This window comes from Cryptomeria japonica, chromosome 8 (genome assembly GCF_030272615.1).
Source record: "Cryptomeria japonica chromosome 8, Sugi_1.0, whole genome shotgun sequence".
NCBI classification, from domain to species: domain Eukaryota; kingdom Viridiplantae; phylum Streptophyta; class Pinopsida; order Cupressales; family Cupressaceae; genus Cryptomeria; species Cryptomeria japonica.
The window spans coordinates 38,800,023-38,821,181 of NC_081412.1; positions in this window are offsets into that span (position 1 = coordinate 38,800,023).

Consider the following 21,159-nt stretch of genomic DNA (forward strand, 5'->3'; position numbering starts at 1 on the left):
ATAAGACAGATAAGAAAATTGAAGGCACAACACACAACACCAAGCTTTTGATGTGGAAAACTTGGTTAAGGGAATGGGAACCTACCCATGTAGTAAGATGATACTCTGTAGTAGTATGTGAAGATATTACAATGGGAAATGTGCATGCATTCAGACACACTACCTAGAGCATACTGCTCAAAAGATAATTGCTCAAAAGGCTACAACCCTCAAGGAAGTATCACTGACTTACAACAAGATTTGGATTACAATCCAAAAGAAATGAACTGAAAGATAGCATCTCCATATGCCTGATTATAGTTTCAATTAACCACGATTGTCTGCCCTGCAACACCAATCTCTCTCAATCTCAACACCAAAGGATAAATCTCTTGTTCACACATACACCACTCTTTGATAATGTAGACATGACATCGTCTCCTAAATTACATGAATATATCACCTACATATACAATTCATCAACCTTGATAACAAGGTTGGCTAAACCCTTAATTAAAAAATTACATCACATAATACAAAGATCGACTATCGAACCAATATAATGATTTACATAGCATAGCATAGACCTAAATAAAATTCCCAAATGCATAGGTCCGCCAAAAATCACACCAAGATCAACCGCAACATGTTGCACCACCAGGAAAACCGCATAACATGAAAATCATCACTGGTTCATAGAAACCACCAAAATCTTGCACAACGATCAATACAGATTGATAAAATAAATAGGACATGAATTGGAAACACTAGCAATCATATTAGAATCATCAAAAATAGTTGCACCAACACCGCTTATCAAATCTTTATCTATCAATGTTTGAAAGCTCAAGAACACAACCAATCAGCAACTATCATGAAGAAAGATAACTTGCGGAGCACCAAATCATAATCCATCTGAAATGAAGATACAAAAGACCATCCCAAGAAATATCCCAAAATCTCAGCACGAGATCCTATCACACCAGAATATACTGGAGGATATACTAGACTCTGCAAAAACAGTGATCAGTAAAACAACACTGCAAACTGAATCATAAGATCTTCCCAATCTTCAATCACTGGAGCAATACATAGGAATATGTTGACATCAATGACAACAACATGTCCTAGTAGAAGCAATGACCAACAATATTCAACAATCTCCCCCTTTGGCATTGATGGCAACATATGAATGTGAAAAACAATCAATGCAAAGTAAGAAGATATATCCAACAAACTCCCCCTAAGATTAGGACATATAAAGCAGTTTTTCACATGATCTCTCTCCCTCGTTGATAGCAATGCCAAAGATCTCAAAACAAATTATCAAACTCTCTCTCCCCCAAAACAAAAAACATGAATCACATGAATCTCTCCCTTAAAAACATAGACTACTTCAGCAAAGGAGCACCACCAACTCACCTATCCGGATAAAAAGATAAGGCTTTGAAATCCATTGGATTGATGCAACTCATTGCATCTAGTTCTCATCAAGAGGGGTAGATACCCCTAACTTGTCTCTCAAATAGACAAATGTATCTACAAGAAAAGACTTAGTGAAAATATCAGCTATTTGTTCCTTTGTAGATACATACTCCAGCTTTACCTTCTTTTTACTGACTTGCTCTCTCAAGTAATGATATTTGATTGACACATGCTTAGTCTTTGAATGTTGCACTGGATTCTTTGAAATGTTAATAGCACTTGAATTATCATAGTATATAATAGTAGGCTCATCACAAATAAATCTGATATCCTTCAACATTTGCTTCATCCAAACTACTTAAGTGCAATTACTAGCAGCAACAATGTACTCAGCTTCAGTAGTAGATAAGGACATTGAATCTTATTTCTTACTAGCCCATGAAACTAGCTTATTTTCTAAAAATAATGTTCCACCGGTAGTGCTCTTCTGGTCATCAACACCACCACCCCAATCTGCATCAGTGTAAGCACATAGCATGAAATCATCATTCCTCAAATACCACGGACCATAATCTACAGTTCCCTTTAGGTTTGTGAATATCCTCTTAACAGTAGTGACATGACCCTCTTTTGGATCAGCTTGATATCTAGCGGCCATGCACATAGCATGCATATGTCTGGCCTAGTCTGAGTAAGATATAGTAGTCCACCAACCATATATCTATAAAGGCTTTGATTAGCTTTCAGAGATTCATCATTCTTTCACAATTTACAACTTGTCACCATAGAAGTTCCAACTGGTTTGGAGTCATCTAACCCAAAATTCTTTTGCAATTCCTTCACATACTTAAATTGAGATATAAATATACCTTTTCCAGTCTATGAAATCTGTAAACCTAATAAAAATTTCATCTCACCAATCATAGACATCTCAAATTATTTTTGTATATCATCGGCAAACTTCATGCTCAATTCATCATCACCTTCATAAATAATATCATCAACAAAGACTTCAACAATCAGGATGTTATCATTTTCAATCTTAAAATACATATTACTATCAGCAGCACCTTTAGTAAATCCCAATTTCAATAAATACTTATCTAATCTAGCATATCGGGCTCTAGGGGCTTGTTTCAATCCATAAAGTGCTTTCTTCAACTTATATACCATGTCTCCATGGTCTGATAATGAAAATCCATCAAGTTTCTCAATCTAGACTTCTTCCTCAAGATCGCCATTCAAAAGGGTAGATTTGACATCCATCTAATATACCTTGAAGTCTTTGTAATTAGCATAAGCAAGTAATAGTCTAACAGCTTCAAGTCTGGAAACTGGAGAAAAATTCTCCTCATAATCAATTCTTTCTTGTTGTGAATACCCTTTGCAAACAAGTCTAGGCACAAGTTCCCATGTTCCCATGTGTTATCCTTAAGTCTAGGCACAATTTCCCATGTGTTATTCTTCTCAATCTGATCTAATTCTTCTTCCATAGCTCTCATCCAACTTTCATCATTATAAGCTTCAGCAACATATTTAGGTTCAACTTTAGAAATCAAACATACTTCTTTAGTAGCTAACCTTCATCACACCTTTATTCTTATAACCAATAATCTGATTTTTAGAGTGATTCAATCTTACATACCTTAGAGTCTTTTGATTGATCTAATTTTAGGTTGTTGCACCTCTTCACCAGAAGCAACAACATTCGGGTTAACTATCTCTACCAAATCAGTCTTCTTAGACTCTTCAGTTTGCATAGGAGCTAAAATAATATGTTTTCCATCATCATATCCACATGATCTGATCTCTTTCATGAGGTTCTCGTCCACCTTCACATTTTCACTCTCCACTCTCTTTATCAATCTCTTATTATAGCACTGGTAGGCTTTTCTCTTTTTAGAATATCCCTAGAAAACTCCTCCATCACTTCTAGCATCAAACTTTCTTATATCCTCATCTCTCTTGATATAAAATTTACCACCAAATACTCTGAAATATATAATAGTAGGAACATGACCAAACCAAAGCTCATAAAGGGTCTTACTGGTATCACCTTTAATGTGAACTTTGTTGAATGTATAAACAGTAGTGCAAATAGCTTCTCTCCAGTAGATTTTCAGAACATTTCTTTCAATCAACATAGTCCTTGCAGCATCCAAGACAGTTATGTTCTTCCTTTCAATAACTCCATTCTGCTGAGGGGTTCTAGGAGCAGATAATTGTCTTCTAATTCCATGCTTCTCACAGAATGAATTGAACTCACCAGAATAGAATTATCCACCTCTATCATATCTCAGACATTTCATCTTCAATCCAAACTTAGTCTCCACCTTTGCTTTGAATATCTTGAATTTTTCAAATGCTTCTGATTTCTCCTTGAAAAAGATAATCCACATCATCCTGGAATAATCATCAATTAGTAGCATAAAATATCTATCACCCTACACACTTCTAACATTTGTAGGTCCACATAGGTCAGTATGCACAAGATCTAGTAGTCCATCAAAATGTATACTATTTTCTCTTGAAATATATCCTTATTTACTTACCTAACTAACATTGCTTACATACTGAATTAGCAGGCTTAACAATCTTAGGTAGATCTCTAACAGTATGAGTAGAACAGATCTTAATCACTATATCAAAATTAACATGACACATTCTCCTATGCCACAACCAACTTTCATTAATCTGAGCAATCAAACAACTTTTCTCACCGGCATTCAAATGAAACATGTTACCTTCAGTCTTAGTTCCAAATGAAATCTCTAAAACAGAGGCTTTTAGGATCTTGCATTTTCCATCCTTTAATTTTAGATCATAACCTTTATCAACCATCTTTCCAACACTCAAAATATTATTCTTCAAACCTTCAACATACAAGACATCATCAGTGTTATGCTTACCATCAGAAGAAATAGAACCTCTCCCACGAATCACATAGGCTTTGTCATCTCCCAATCTAACTATTCCACCATCATAACCATGCTTACAAATTTTCTTTTATCATCGGTCATATGATGTGAACAACCACTGTCAATTATCCATTCATCTTTCTCTTCAACTTTAGCAGCTAAAGTTTTCTCCTTAATAGTACAGCTTGTGGAATCAACAGGTGCAGGTCTATCATCCTTAATGGAAATAAATACAACTTCATCTACTTCTGATTTTTCATCTATAACACACTCATCAGTAGCATAATAATAGTTATTTTGATTCCTATACTTTCGGTTAGGCTTGTAAGTCTTATCATACTTCTCATGCTTCTCGTATCTATCATTTATATCATGCTTATCAAACTTATCATGCCTGTCATACTTAGACATTCTCTCCAAACATCTAGAATAAAATGTCCTATCTTATTGCAAGAGAAACATTTCAAAGGCAACTTTCCATCATACTTATCGGACCCTTCAGGCAATCTCCAAGAAATCAATGCTTCAATATCATCTAGCTCTCTTTCTTGCTCTTCCATCTCTTTTCTATCTCTTTCATATCTAGATATTTTACATTCATCAGGATCATACTTTTTCTTACCGGATACAAATGCAGATACTCTGAATTCTATCTCAGACTTTTCGTGTGATTCTCCAAAATCGCTTAGCTCAAATACATCAATCTTTCCAACCAGCATATCTCTTGCTACTTTAGTCAAACTCTAGATCTCATCAATAGCAGCAACATTATGTTTATAGGCAGGAGGCAAAGATCTCAACACCTTAGAAACAATTTCATCTTCCTCAATGGTTCCATCGGCACATCTGATACCTAGGACAATTTCATTCACCTTAGCCATGAAAGAGTGTATGTTCTCATCATCTCCCATCTTCAATGTCTCATACTTTCCTTTCAAACTCTACAACTTTACAACTTTCACTTGTTTATCACCTTCATATAAGATCTCAAGCTTCTCCTAGATCTCATGTGCAGTCTGAAGTCCCATTACATTTATATCTCAAAATTAGTCAGGGCCCTAAGCAATGCTTCCTTCACTCTAATGTTATGTTCAGCTTCCTTGATCTCATCACAAGTAGTTGGTCCATTCGAAGGAATATTATAGGCATTCTTTGTGATCTTCCAATAATCCTCTCCAAGATATTTCAAGTGCACTTCCATCTAGTTCTTCCATATAGCATAGTTACTTCCATCAAACCTCAGATGGTCCTTCTTAAAGATAACACCTTGAGCTGCCATCTCAGATCTCCTCAAGTGGTTAAGCTTCTACCTGAGAATCAAGAAGGAAGACTGAGAGGGGGGGTGGATCAGTCTTCACCAGATCAAAAAATTTAACTACAAAAATAGATCTGATAAACTGCAATAATAAGACATATAAGCAAATTGAAGGCACAACACACAACACCAATATTTTTACATGAAAAACTCGGTTAAGGGAAAAACCATAGTGGGAACCTACCCATAGTAAGATGATACTTTGCAATAGTATGTGAAAATATTACAATGGGGAATGCACATGCATTCAGGCACACTGCCTCGAGCTCACTACTCAAAAGATAATTGTCTAGAAGGCTACAACCCTTAGGGAAGTCACACTGACTTACAACAAGATTTGGACTACAATTCGAAAGAAATGAACTAAAAGAATAGCATCTCCAAATGCCTGATTACAGTTCTGATTAAGCACAGTTGTCTGCCCTGCAACACCAATCTCTCTCAATCTCAACACCAAAGGATAAATCTCATGTTCACACATACACTACTCTTTGATAATGCAGACACAACATCGACTCCTAAATTACATGAATATAGCACTTATATATACAATTCATCAACCTTGATAACAAGATCGGCTAAACCCCCAATCCTCAATTACAAAATTACATCACACAATACAATGATCAATCACTGGACCAATATAATGATTTAAATAGCATAGAATGGACCTAAATAAAATTCCCAAATGCACAGCTCCACTGAAATCCACGCTAAGATCAACCGCAACATGCTACACCACCAAGAAAACCACATAACACAAAAATCATCATCGATTCATAGAAACCACCAAAATCTCACACAATGATCAATGCGGATTGACAAAACAAATAGGACACGACTAGGAAATACCAGCAAGCACATTATAATCATCAGAAACAGTTGCACCAACACCACTTACAAATCTTCATCTGTAACATCTGAAAGCTTAAGAATACAACCAATCAACAACTGTCATGAAGAAAGATAACTTGTGGAGCACCAAATCATGATCCATCTGAAATGAAGATACAAAAGACCATCCCAAGAAAAATCCAAAAATCTCAACACAAGATCTAATCACACCAGAATATACCGGAGGATATACTGGACTCTACAAAAACAGTGATCAACAAAACAACATTGCAAACCATATCATAAGATCTTCCCAATCTGCAATTACCGAAGCAATACATAGGAATATGTTGACATCAATGACAACAACATATCCTAGCAGCAGCAATAACCAACAATATTCAACAAGTATCAATGTTAGGGTCAAAGTTTAATTAGGGTTAACTAGGATAAATATTGGGTTCAAGGTTAAGGTTAGGGTTGGAGTTGGGGTTAGGGTTAGGGTTCAATAAGGGATAGGATTGAAGATAAGGTTGGATTAAGGTTTCAAAAAGGGTTAGAGTTAGTGTTTGGACTCAAATAAGGTGAGGGATCTAAGATAAAGCACAAGGTTAAGGTTCTAAAATAAAGTTGGGGTAAGTGTTACGGTATAATTTAGGTTAGATTCTATTTAATATTAGGGTTAAGTTAGAGTTTAATTAGGTTTATGGTTCAATTAGGGTTAGGGTTATAAGATTAATCTTTGAGTTGGGGTAAGGGTTACTATTAGTGTTAGGTTAGAGATATGATTAAGGTTAGGGTTAGGTTCAAGGTTCAACTTAGAGTTAATTAGGGTTAGGATTCAATTAGTATTAGAGTTAAATTAGGGTTAGTGTCAAATTAGGGTTATGATATTATATTATTATTAGGATTAGTCTTAAATTAGGGTTAGGGTATAATTAGGGTCAGGTTTGGGGCTTAATTAGTGTCAAGGGTGTAATTACAATTAGGGTTAGGGTTTAATTAAGGTAAGGTTAGGGTCAGGGTTCTTAGATAAAACTTGAGGTCAAGGTTAGGGTTAGTGTTGGGGTTAGTTTGGGGTTAGTGTTACTGCTAGTGTTAGGGTCAAGGTTTAATTAGGGTTAGATAGGAAAAATCGTGGGTTAAACATTATAATTAGCATTAGGGAACTCAATAAGGGAACTTAGGATTGGGCTTAGGTTATGGTTACGATTCAATAAGGTTTAGGGTTAAGGTTAGGGTTAGTTTTTATGTTAGTCTAGTGTTTGTGTTAATTTTAATTAGGGTTAGAATTAGTATTATGATTCAAATATGATTAGGATTATTAGATAAAGCATGAGGTTAAGGTTCAATGATAAATGGGTTAGGTTTAGGTTTTAACTTAAGGTAGTGTTAAATTTTTGGTTAGGGTAGGGTCAGGGTTCAATTCAGGCTTATAGTTTAATTATGGTTCAGATTAGGGTTCTAAAATTAAAGCTTGGGGTTAGGGTTTAGTTAGGATCAAGGTTAAGTTATTAGCGTTAGGTTAGGGTTAGGTTTTAGTTAGGGTTATGGTTCAAGATAGATATTAATTAGGGTTAGGTTTTAATTACTATTACCTGTTTAATCTTAGGTTTGAGATTAGGGTTAGTGTTAAAATAATTAGGGTTAGGGTGCAATTAAGGTTGGGTTTACAATATAAATAAGGTTAGGATAGAGTTAGGGTTCAATTAAGATTAGCTTGGGGTCAGGATTAGGATTGACATTAAAATTAGGTCGGGGTTTAACTAGGGTTAAGTTTAGTGTTCAAATAGAGTTAGGGTTAAGGTTATGTTAGGGATATAATTAAGGCAAGAGTTAGGATTATAATTTGGGTTAGGGTTGTGGTTAATGTTAAGGTTAGGATTGAAGTTAGTTTACAATTAGTGTTTAATTAGGGTTAGGGTTGAGTTCAAGTCAAGAGTGTGTGCATAAAGATGGAGGACCCAAAAGTGGCCACCACACTTTTTGGACCCCTAGAGACCATAATATGAGTGTGTTGCAACGTGCTCACATTATGGTCATTTTTTACCATAAAAGAAAAAATACTCAAACATCTTCATTTTTATGTTTTTTCTCTACAAACCCATAACTTAGTAATTGTTTGAAGTGCAATTTCATTGTTGGAAACCCCATTTTTTACCATTTTTTTGCAAGATCATTGATAAAATGCTACCATTACATCATTAAGGTCAAAGAGGTAAGTATTTTTACTTTTTTAGTGTAAAATTTGGATTAAATAGATAGATTTGATTAGTTTTCTAATGGAATCTTTTCAAAAAAAATTAGGAGTTGACAATGCACCCACAAATGATCTATAATGGGTGAAAATTTAGGGTTTTACTAATTAAGGTAATAAAACCACTAATTTTGCATAACCATTACATAGGGGTATTTAGGTCATTTACCTATTAGGCCAACCTCCAGTGGTCATGCGAAGCCACAAAAATGAATTCCCATTGAAGAGATAAGACCCCTACCCTAATTCAAAATTGAGCCCCACTAAGAGGGACCATGGCATTGGGTGCCATGTCCTTAAAATGGGACCAAAATGTAGCCCCAGGGAGAAGGGTACCCAACTAGGGAATCCATCAATGGGTGTTAGTGGCATCAAAATTGAAGATTGGGGACAAAAAAAACCTAGATATATGATGAGGATAGGACACACTAAAGTAAGGACACAAACATGAGGTGTAAATTGGCCTAGTGACCATTTACGATACTACATTTAGCCCCCACTTTAATGGGAGTATGATCCTATGCAAATACTTGCAGCAACCTAGATGAAAGAGATGGAAGAGAGGGGAAATTAGGAGAACAATCACAAGGAGTATAAAACATCACTAATTTTGAGGAACCAAGCCCCCAATCTTAGGATCTTAACTCACTCAAATGCATGCAAGGGCACACAAAAACAAAAATAAAAAGGAAAACAAAGCTAAAAAAGCAAAAGACTCACAACACTAAAGCTAAAAACCAAAAACAAGATCTCAAATCAACTAGTCGAAAAGACCTTGATATCAAATGTCTCAATGACTAATGTTATTCTTGAAAAATTCCATCTCAATAACACAAGTGATCACATTAAAAGAGAAAAAGAATGCATCATCCATAAATTACTAATAGAAAATCTACAAGCTCATGAGAAGAAAGAAAGAAAGCATGGATACACATTCTAGATGTACTTTTCTAGGTGATCCATGAGAGAAGACATGGATACACATTCTACATGGGTGATCCCATAATACTAGGTTACACTTTTTGGCCAAACTTGACACTGAAATCAACATTTTACATCAGATCTTTACTTTCTACAACTTATAGTAGCTAAACCATTAATAATTTGAAGATAAAGTAAACTACTAATTTGTGATATTTTTCATATAGATTCTAAATATATTTTTTTTAAACAACTAGAAATTAATCGTGTGTATTTTTATGTAACTTTAAATAACTCAATATTTACAAGAATCGACATTTTTAGAAGTGACATTTATTTGGTAATGCATAACATTTTTTATAGTAAGAAGGAAATTCTAATTTGAAATATAGAATTGTCACACCAATATCTAGTGAATTGATATTTTTTCATAATATTTTGTTACATTTATTGTTTTAGTTAATTTTTGAAGGTAAGATAATTATAACTTGGATAGAGGTGTATTTTGTAATGCATAACTTTTTTCGTATGCTATTGAATTAAACTTCTTTTTGTGTTGAAATGAGGATATCATTACCTAGGGAAAAGATATTTTTTACATTTTTTTTCTCTACTTTTCAATTTTTCCACATGTGTGAAACACAATTCTTAATGTTTGATGAAAAACCTACATTCATAGGAAATAAAACATAAATATATTATTGAAATTGAATATATTAAAAATTATACTATTTTGAAAGATTATAATAAGGACTAAATATTTACAAAAATAAAACTTCGAAATGAATTCATTTCACCCCCCTAAAGATAACGTAAAAATGATTTCTTATTAGCATTTTGATAGGTGTGAAAGAGACTCCATTGTAGGTATGATTTTGTTGGCTTGATGATGATGATAAAGTTGTAATAGGTTGATTGATGACTTGATTTGTGTTGTCATTGATGGCAACCATGTTTAATTAGTTATCTAAGTCATTTGGACCAACCGGTAGAGTCTAACCATTAGAGGAAGTAGTAAAATAGTGGATCGGTAAACAGGGACAGTGCGATGTTAAAGCGACCGATGCGGACAATTGGTGAAGAGTTAGGTGTTGCAGTTTAGAACATATGTTTATGACATTGGCATGTGTCTATGATTGCAACCGCACCAGCAGATTCAAAGTATTGAATGAGTTATGATGGATTTATCAAAGACCGACAGGAAGAACAGAGAACCAATATAGCAGAGTTACTTTGATCGGTAAACCGGTAGAATTTTTTGTTATATTTTTTAGTTATGAATTGTGTGGATGACATGAGTAAAGTGTATTGAGCAAGATTGACTAGGTACATTGAACCTAGCAAATTGTTCCAAGATTATTTGCCGACTTAGCAGAGTTATTTATAAAAAGATGAATGTTATGTGATGATGGATCTAGAGTGAAGATTTGATAGTGCAGTGAAAGGAGAAGTTATGTGTTGATGTCTAGTCGGTGTTAGAAGCAAAACTCAAGTGGATCTAATCAGGCACAAAGGTGCTAAAAACATATCAGCCACTTGTTGTTCCCTAACTATTGCAGCAAGAAAATCCTCTAACAAGGTCACTCCTAACAGGGTGTGGTAGGATCCTCACAGGTCTAAAAGTTAAATCCTTTAATGGGGTGACACATTAGCTTGTGTTTGAAATCCCTTAACTAGGTAGCTCCTAGCAGGGCTAGACCTAACAGGCCTTATTGTAATATCTCTTAATCGAGCTAAGACACTCTTAACCGTGTGTGCCCCTAACAGGGTATTTGTAAGACCTTAACCAGTCAAATCTCTATACTGCATATAGTGGAACTCTGTGAGTACTAATTCCCAATGTTGTTTTTCCTATTTGGGTTTCCACGTGAAAAGTTATTGTGTTATGGTTTGCATACTTTATTAGATGTTTGCATATGTGGTTATATTTCTTGCATGCTTATTGATTTTCAAGTTGGCGAGATCAGTTATCAAATTTGTATTATTTTTGCTTGCATTGATTCACACCCCCCCCCCCCTCGGTGCCTTATAAGTTTATCATATTTATAAGTAGAGAGGTTCTATCCAAGAAATTTTGATATAAAAGCCTTTGATCTAAATCTCCTCAACTAATTAATTCAAATGGAACATCTTATAGCTTAAATCATTATATTTTCTAAAAAATGTATGAATTTAGTAAAAATCAAGATGCACCAACAAGTGTAACCCAGTATTGTGGGATCACCCACATGTTTGGTTATAGGTGATCTATGTTGGGAAGGAGAGTATGAATAGTCTAGTTGTATTATGCTAGTTCCACTCATCCTCGTGCATATGTGAAAATGATGTATGGTTACAGTGTTAAGCATCCTATATAAGATTTTTTCCTCTAGTTTTGAGCATGCAACAACCTCTATAAGACATGAAATGAAAATGAAAATGAAAATCTGTACCTATAACCTGCAAACGCACAAAAAATCACAAAATAAATCAGAAATTAGTGTTCACGTCGGATTCACCAAATGTTGTATGCATGAAATCATCATAGTTAATTAGAAATTAATAGGTAACCACCAAACCTATCTAATTAATAGATTTTGAATATAAACAATAAGAAAGAATGTTGAGATCAACAATGAAGAATAAATTAATCAAATCAAACACAATCCATAATTGATAGCATGAAAAATCCTATTCCTCTTCTCCTCTAGTGGAATGTTGGTTCTCAGAGTCGCGCTTATAAACTTGCAATATGACAACAAGAATTTGAATATAGTGGTGGATGAAAAAGAGACATTGATGCTCAATTTATAAAATTTGGAAGGAAATTTGAATGATCAAGATTGATATACAAACTAATTCGACCAACAGTTGAGATTAATTCAAACAAAATTGATTGAAAAATATTACGATGAGAACTAGTTGCATGATTGAATTAATTGATAGATGACTGAGTTGATTGATCAATGAACTGAATAAATTGATTTATTCAAAAAAATTGATTGACAGTTAGAAAAAGTGATTGAGAAGAGTTAACTAAGTTAACTTATTAGATTAGAGAGGTGACTGAATTAATTAATTAGCCAGAAAAAGTTGATTAATAGTTAAAGTCGGAGTGAGTGGCAATTAAATTTTAGCATGTGTTGTAGGAAATTTGTCATGAATTTGTATTTAAATTTGGATTTGATTTAAATTTTGATTTTCAAAAATATCAAATGACATGCACATGAAATAAAATTAGTTAGAAATTAAAATTTGAGAATTTTGAATTTTTGAACTGAGAGAAAAATAAATTAAATAAATCTAAGAAATTTATTTGATTTGGAAGAAATGGTTAGTTAATTAAATAATTTAAGTAAATTATTTAATTAATGGAAAATATAAATTGAATTTAATTAAATGATAAAGACCATTTAATTAAATTAAATAAATCACAATTGATTAAATAATAAAAATATTTAATTAATTTCAAGAGTAGTCAATTGATTAAATGAATAAAGAGGAATTAAATAGTTAATTTCTAATGGAGAATGATGAAATATCAATTTAGAAGAATAAAGTTAGATTAATTAATAATCAAATAAATATCCAATTAATAAAGAAGAATAATTAGCATTGTCAAGAATAGAACATTTTTAAGTGTCTACAGTTGATAGTGAGGTTGTGGGTCAAGATTAGTCTCGAGAATGCCCTACAGTTATTTTATTTGTTGGTTGAAGCATTTCAATTTGTAGGAAATGTTCATTTGGTTCATGCAATGTTCTAGTTACATTTCTAGTGTTGGTTTGATCAGCAAGTGAAGTTATGTTGTTTTATGCTCGACATGTTCAATTGTGTTGGCTTCTAGCTGACCCAATTGGTTTGTCTTATTTGGATAATGCTCTTTTCATCTAGATATACATTAGAGGTTGATTTTGGATATGTCTATGAGTCTCACTATGGCGTATGTATATTCACATTGATAATTTTTCATTTGGTGATGTCTTTTGAGGCAACTGGTTAGATGCACTTTATTGTTTCTACATGTTATGTTTGGTGCCAAATTTGGAGGATGTGTTAGCATGTCTAGTTTATTGGAATTAACTTAGAAGGATGTGTTATCTATGTTTGTGTGCCCCTTATCTAATGGAGTGGAACACCCTATGTGTTTTTAATCCCAGTGGTCGACGTTATGTAATTCATGTATACTCTATCTATGGCCAACCTAGTTGATAATTTCAATGAATAATCTTCTATATGTGTATGTGAGGATGTATGAGTTGTGGCATGGAATGTGTGAATTGAACTGAATGATGTGTAAGAATATGTGGTGTAGTAGAAGTGTGAAATTCAATTTATGAAGAGCTTTCATGATGATATCTTTATCATGACAATGTTTTGAGATAGTGGTTGAAGTTAGATACGTTTTCTATGATATTGGTTCCTTAACATAGTGTTTCAAGGAAAAATTCATGATCAAGAGATAATTTTCATTTCAATTCATCATTTCGGGCTATAATTGTCATAAGAAAGTTTGTCCTTTTGGCAGCCTATGCAGTTTTTTGTATCTTGCCCTAAGGTTGTGTGCCTAAGTCTTGCAAGTCCTATCAAGTGCAATGAGCTCCTTGGTCTTGAGCCTGAAATATTATAATCTATTATTTATATCATGAATGTGATTCTCACCATGGTTTTTCCCTATTTGGGGTTTTCCACGTAAATATGGTGCTTGTTCTTTGTGCTTTCATGTTTCATAATTGCAGTAATAAGTCAATTATGGTTTGAAGTTTAAAAGATCAAAAGTAAATTTTTTTGATGTCCAGACTAATTCACCCACCCTCTTAGTCATGTGGTGTGTTCAACAAAATATTATTTCTAACCAGTTGACACCTTCCAAGGCACATTCCTATACATGGCTTTGAAGAATCATTTAACAATGAGAGAAATTATAGGAATCTTTAGATCTTTCAAACCTAAACCCTGAAAAAAAATCCAAATAGCATTACTCTCACTTAACATAATGCTTCTTCTTCTTCCTCTTACCATCTGACAACAAAAATTTCTTATACTTCTAAATTTCATCAACTTGATAATTATTGGAGGGTGAAATAGGTGAATAATATAAATTGTAAGAAGATAATGTTTTTTGGCAAATTTGGATCCTCTTAGCCAAGGATACAAATTGCCTATTCCAATTATCCAATTTACAATAAATCTTACTCTTCATCCACATCCACATGTCCTTCAAACAAGGATTAAGTGAAAATAAAATCCCAAGATATTAAATATACTTGGTGGTACTTTGCAAACCAAACCTGAGGGTGTCTTGCCAACCAAGCATGATGGATTTGGCAAATCAAAATAGGTTAAGCTTATCCATAAGGGAATCCATATTCCCTACATCAAGCTCAAAAAATAAGGCAATTCCATTTGCAAACTATATATTTAAAAGGTCATCCTTATTAGGGAGATAGATACCTTTAATCCTAAGGATCAATGAAGACTCCCTCAATAGGTCAAATATTGCATATGAAGTAATAAAAAAAAAGTGTGGGGAAAAGGGGCATCCTTGCCTAATGGACCTCTCCAAGATAAAGGTATCTAATAAGGATTCATTAACATCAATTTGAGCAACAACATCTTTTAGTAGGGTTTTAACCGTAAGGAAAAAGCTATCAAGGAGTCCAAATGCTTCAAGAGTCATAAACAAGAATGACCACTCCACTTTGTCATATACCTTCTCAAAGTCTAAAATAAATGTAGCAACATTGTTTTATTGGATTATCTATCATATTCCATGGACTCCCAATTGGTTAGGATATTCTCCAGGATGTACCTCAAATGATAAAGCCAGTTTGAGAATTGCTAATAAAAGATAGGAGGATATATACTAATCTCAGAGCAAGAACCTTAGCAAGTATCTTTTAAGACAAATTGAATAAGGTAATAGGGTGCCATTTCTTTGAGTTACTTGTCTCCATATTTAGGGAAAATTTTAATCACTCACTTTTTAATGTTGTTGTCTAGGGTTTGTTTATTAACAACCAACTTATAGATTTGAAGTAGATATTCATTGTTACAATCAATAATTTTTCTTATAGAATCCCATGGGAAACCCATCATTCTTGAGAGATTTATCATTGTTTAAAACATTAGTAGCATTTTTAACCTCCTCAAGTTTGATTTCTTTATTTAATTTTCTAATATTCTCCTTAGATAATTTCTTACGAATAAGTTGTTTACAAAATTTTCTTGTATTCTAACTAGTCAAGTCATTGACCTCAAAAGTGAAGAGTTTCTTGTAGAATCCAAAGAATTATTCCTTAATTTCCTTAAGTTCATATGTAATCTTATCTTCCACCAAAACCTTGTCAACTCTATCTCTGATGCCTTTGTTTTTTATGAATTTAAAAAATAATTTAGACTTTGTTGGTTGAAATTTTTGTCAACTCGAGATGAGTTTACAAAATTGTGGTTTCAACCATAGCAACACAAGATTAAATCTCTCATAATTATTAAGGGAAGGATCCCCCTATGATTCACTACTCTATTCTACTAAAATAAGATACAAATTTCTAACTTCTATTCTAACATGGGCGGTACATCATCTTATCCTATTTTTCAAGACAGATACTATTCTTTTCCTCTTTTTTTTGGGAAAGAATTTACAACATAGAGAAAAAATAATTCTTACAATTTCTTTGTTACAAATTAACTTGGAAATAAAGAACAATATAATATAGATAAAAAAACAAGCAAAGTGTCCGTAAAGGTGCAAAGTCCTTTGTTGCTTCTCCAGGGCTAGAAAGAGTGCTCAAGCTCAGTCTTATATTCACTGCTATCTTATCAATCTTTTTATAATTTCTTCTATAACAAAAAGAGTTAACTAATAAAACCAAAATAAATCTCAAAGTCTTCAAAATGATTCCTAGCTTCACCTTTGATAATGTTTTTATGAAGTAGTAATATGAATCTCAAAGTCTTCAAGTTACCGTTTCTTTTCCCAGGATAACACAATCAAGCACAAATTCTTCAAAGTGAAACCTTAATATATATGTATCAGCTATTTCTACTTGAAATGTCAATATGAAGCACAAAGTCTTTAAAATGATAATATTATCACCAATTCCTAATTCTAACAACAATAGTCAAGATATGACACAAAGTTCACAAGTTAACAATTGCCTCTACACTTTAATGATATTCTCTCAACACACCTTTTACTTGAGTAAATAAGATTTTATAATGAATATGACATAATAACACTCTCACCATAAATGAAAATGAATCCAACACAAAGTCTAGATGCCAAAATATTTCTTCTTATTTCATCAAATTTGTAAAATCACAAGAGGAACACAAAGTTTCACTTTTTCTCTTCACTTCGGCAGAGTTTCAGCATATAGATTAAAGATAACAAATGATAATTACATAGACAAACCTCATATATATAGAAGAGAGGTGAAACATGAAACTAGTAAAGTCACAACAAAGGTAGAGTCCTATTTGACTTAGGACACATTCATTGCCTAAGTGAAAAAACTAAATACAAAATTGACATTGAAGGTGTCAATGTCTTATTCAAAAATCTATCTACTTATAAAAACTACTAAGTGTCATGAGACACTATATTCTGATCTTTCTTCATGAACTCCTTGAACTTTTGTATAACTGCTTTCATATGTTCCTGGTTAGGTCCTTTAGTATGACTTGTGATGACCTTGACCCTGGTGATAGAATCTCTAAGGCTCATGTAGCATTTCTTGTGTTTCTTTAGAAGTGAGTTTGGATCATCTAGATTCACGTGGATATCTACTAGTTTATCAATAGAAGATAGTGAGAAAGCTTGTTTGTTGACCTCTTCACTAGTTAGAAAATTTAATTCTTTGATGATAATGTCTTCATGAAGAGGCTTCTAATTCTCAGCAAGGAAAGTACAAGGAAGAGCTGATATTTTCTCAATGATGTCATTTGCTTTATCATTACATTCATTTAGTGCCTTTCTCAAATAATTGATAAGGACCTCAATTGTGTTATTTAGTGTTATATAATTTCTCTTTGCTCAACATACATATCCCTTGAAGGGATCACTTTGTTATCAACTAGAACATCCAGTTGGAAATCTTCTAACTTCAACCAAGAGTCAAAACCTTTTTCATGTGCTTCTAACTCATTATCTAAAACAAATTCAATTTTTTATCAATTTTAAATTTTACCTCCACCAATTTTTTGACAAGAGTAACTATTGAACATAGGAGATGTGCTCCTTGATTCAGTAGTCTATCCATCCATTCGCCAATTGTCCTCCCATGAGAATTTACCTATTCAGCTTGTTTGATAATTAGTTCATCCACTGATGAAGTGACCGGCTCAACTACCTCTGATGATTTGGCAATCTTAATCAGGACTGCTATGAGTTGATCAACTTGTTTCTCCAACTTATTTTTCTTTATTTTCTCCCCAAACATTGCCACAAGATGCTCGAATGAAGATCTTCAATTGTACCCTAATGTGTTTTCTTACCCAAATCAATTCTCTTGATAATATAATTTGTATATTGTACTTTTTTCAAGTCTACATTAGGAGGAAGAATGGTCATCTCTATATACTTATCTTTAGATGGGTCTATCCTTAACCTAGACAAATTTTTGGCTTTCTTTGTGACCTTGGGCTTAATAGGAATCAATTGGCTAAAATCAAATTCATTAGGAGAGATGGTTTGTTTCTTTCTTTTAGGAGCATTAGACACTAACCATGGTGGAAAAGAAGCATCTTCATCTACTCTAGAAGAAGTAAAATCTAGAGTTGCCAACTCATGTGGATGAATGTTGGTAGTAACAATAGGTGGAATTGAGGTGACAACAGCAAGTAGATTGGAAACATTAGAAACCTAAGGAGGAACTTGGGTTTCTGATATAAATTTATCAAAATCTTCTAGCATAGAAGATGTGACCTCAAACAAATTAGGAAGAAACATAGTATCTAAGTTGTCATGAGGAGTGTAAAGGGTTATTTCACTTGTGGAAGTAGAAGGAATAACATGTACTACAAGAACTTGTGAAGGAATTGACACAGTAGTACTCAAAGGAATTGCATTAGAGATAGAGACTGAACTAGTACCTATGATATTACATGATGAAGGATGAATACCTTCATGTGTCTCTTGAGATAGGGAAGTACTTGAGATTTCAAGTAATCTATCCTCATCAAATTCTCCTTCTTCTTTCTCTTGTGCACTATCTGGCTCATCTTCTTCTTGAAATTTTTCATCTCCATTTACTTCTTCTTCTCCCTCAACTTCATCATGAACTTGAGTCTCTTGTGTTGAAGACTTACCTTGAGCTTTACCTTTTCCAACAGTAAACTTGAATTTAGGACCCTTAGGAGTTGCAGGATCTTTCCTATTCTTGGTCCTTCCTTAATTTATAAGTCTTTCCCTTAGGGCCTGCAGCATCTTCTTCAAATGATTTAATTTGTAAAGAATTCATTTGTACACCATGTACATTTAATTAAATAGTGGTATTATCAATAATTTTCTAGAACCTAGCCCTTATAGAAGTATTCTTTTTTTGGGACCATTGAATGAGAGATAGAGGTAATCCGGCTACTTTGTCTCTTTCATATGCAGGATCAAGGATGTCACCATCTTCTTCTAGGTCTTCAAGAACACCAGCAAAATCAAATTTTACTACTGTCAAACAACAATAATCCATTCTGTGGATATCCTCTTCAATCTTGCAATCGACCCATGATTCTTCAATTTGATGGATATGTGTGTAGTTCTTCTTAATCTTATTCTTCATGCCCCTATAATCAAATAAATTACTAGCCCTGAAGAATTTCATGCTCACTCTTCTCATTTCCTCCTCCATGGTGTGGGCCTTGTAGATGGAATTGATAGAATATATCCCTATAGAGATAGACAATTTCAAATCTTATGAGCTCTAGATTGATGCTCATGGATGGAAATCATTTGACGAGCTATCTCTATAAGGATGATCTTATCAGATGGATATCTCAGGAGCATAAAAGTTTCTCTATCAAAACAGCCAATTATGATATACGTGAAGGTAGGAAACTAAAGGAAAATGAAACCATACCCACTTACCACCTTCCGTGCTTCATCTGACACTCTTTTGTTCTAAATTTCCTTGTCAAATAAAAACATGTAATGAGAAAAGAAAGAATCATTTACCCTCCTAAAATGATGTAAAATCTCTGAGAGAGTCAACTGAGAGAAGTAATTGTAAACAATAACTTGACTCCTATCACCTGTAGTTGATAGACCTAGAAAATTCCTTATTGAGGCAGTTGCATAGACAAGATAACAAGTCATCTAAAATTTCAAGGTGGTAGGCACCTTGGTCAACTGTTCACACATGGCATCTGCAATTTGTTTTCCCCAAAAGATATTTTTTCTTATTATGCCTTATGACATGAATGTATTGATGCATCCACTTGTGGTAGCTATTGGAAGTTGGGAGGCCTTTTACTCTACTAAGAAGAGTAATCAAATCATTAACCTCCTCAATGAAGTCATAACTAGGAATAGTTTCAGGCCATATTGAAATTGTAGGCCTAGGTATTTTTAGCCAATTATCATTCATGTTCTTCCCGCATTTCTCTAAATTTCTATCAAAATGTGCTAATGTTGATTGCATATCAATATGTGCATATTGATCAATAGAAGAACATTTTAAAATGGTGTCAAAGAAATCCTCATCAAGTTTGATGAGCATTTTCCCATCTACATCCTTAACTAATCTAGTGGTAGAATCATATTTATTGGCAAGAGCCAATACAAACTCTGGATTTTGAGCTGGCATGGGGAAAGTAACCACCAGATAAATTTCACTATTTGTAGTGGGCTCCATCTTGTAGGAACTGGTGACGATTTCACCCTCTTTAAGAACTCATCAAGATCCACATGACCAATATTGGTATCCCTAATATTGTCAATGTTTGATATCACTGACGAAGGTGGAAACACTAGATGTATTTATTGTTTTTTAGATTTCATTGATTTCTTATTAGAAGAAGGCTCTGACATTTGCAATAAATGCACTGCAATGTGAAAATATCATTATTGGAAATGATTAGCCACCATAGAAATCTTTATCTGATACAAAAAATCCCATTGATCCATCACATATTGACCAAAAATAACCAATTTGTATGTGTATGTAAAAGGTGCAAATTGGACCTATAAGTCCAATTTACACTTATTAAGTGTGAAATTAAAACAAGTGCATTTTGAACTTATAAGTCATATTTTCACTTTAACAAATTGGCAAAAACCAAAAACTAAGTGTATATCGAAATTATATTCCCAAAATACACTTAGGAATAAAAAAATAAAGTAGCGCAAATCGGGTTTATACTCTCGATTTACACTTGGGAAGAAAATATCATAGCGTAATTTAGGGTTATACCCCCGATTTACACTTAGTTGTTAAAATTGTGCGTCAAAGTGGCGGTCGGGGTTATAAACCCGAACACCATTTAAACAAATATCAAAAGAAAGGGTGGTCGGACTTACAACCTCAACCACCATT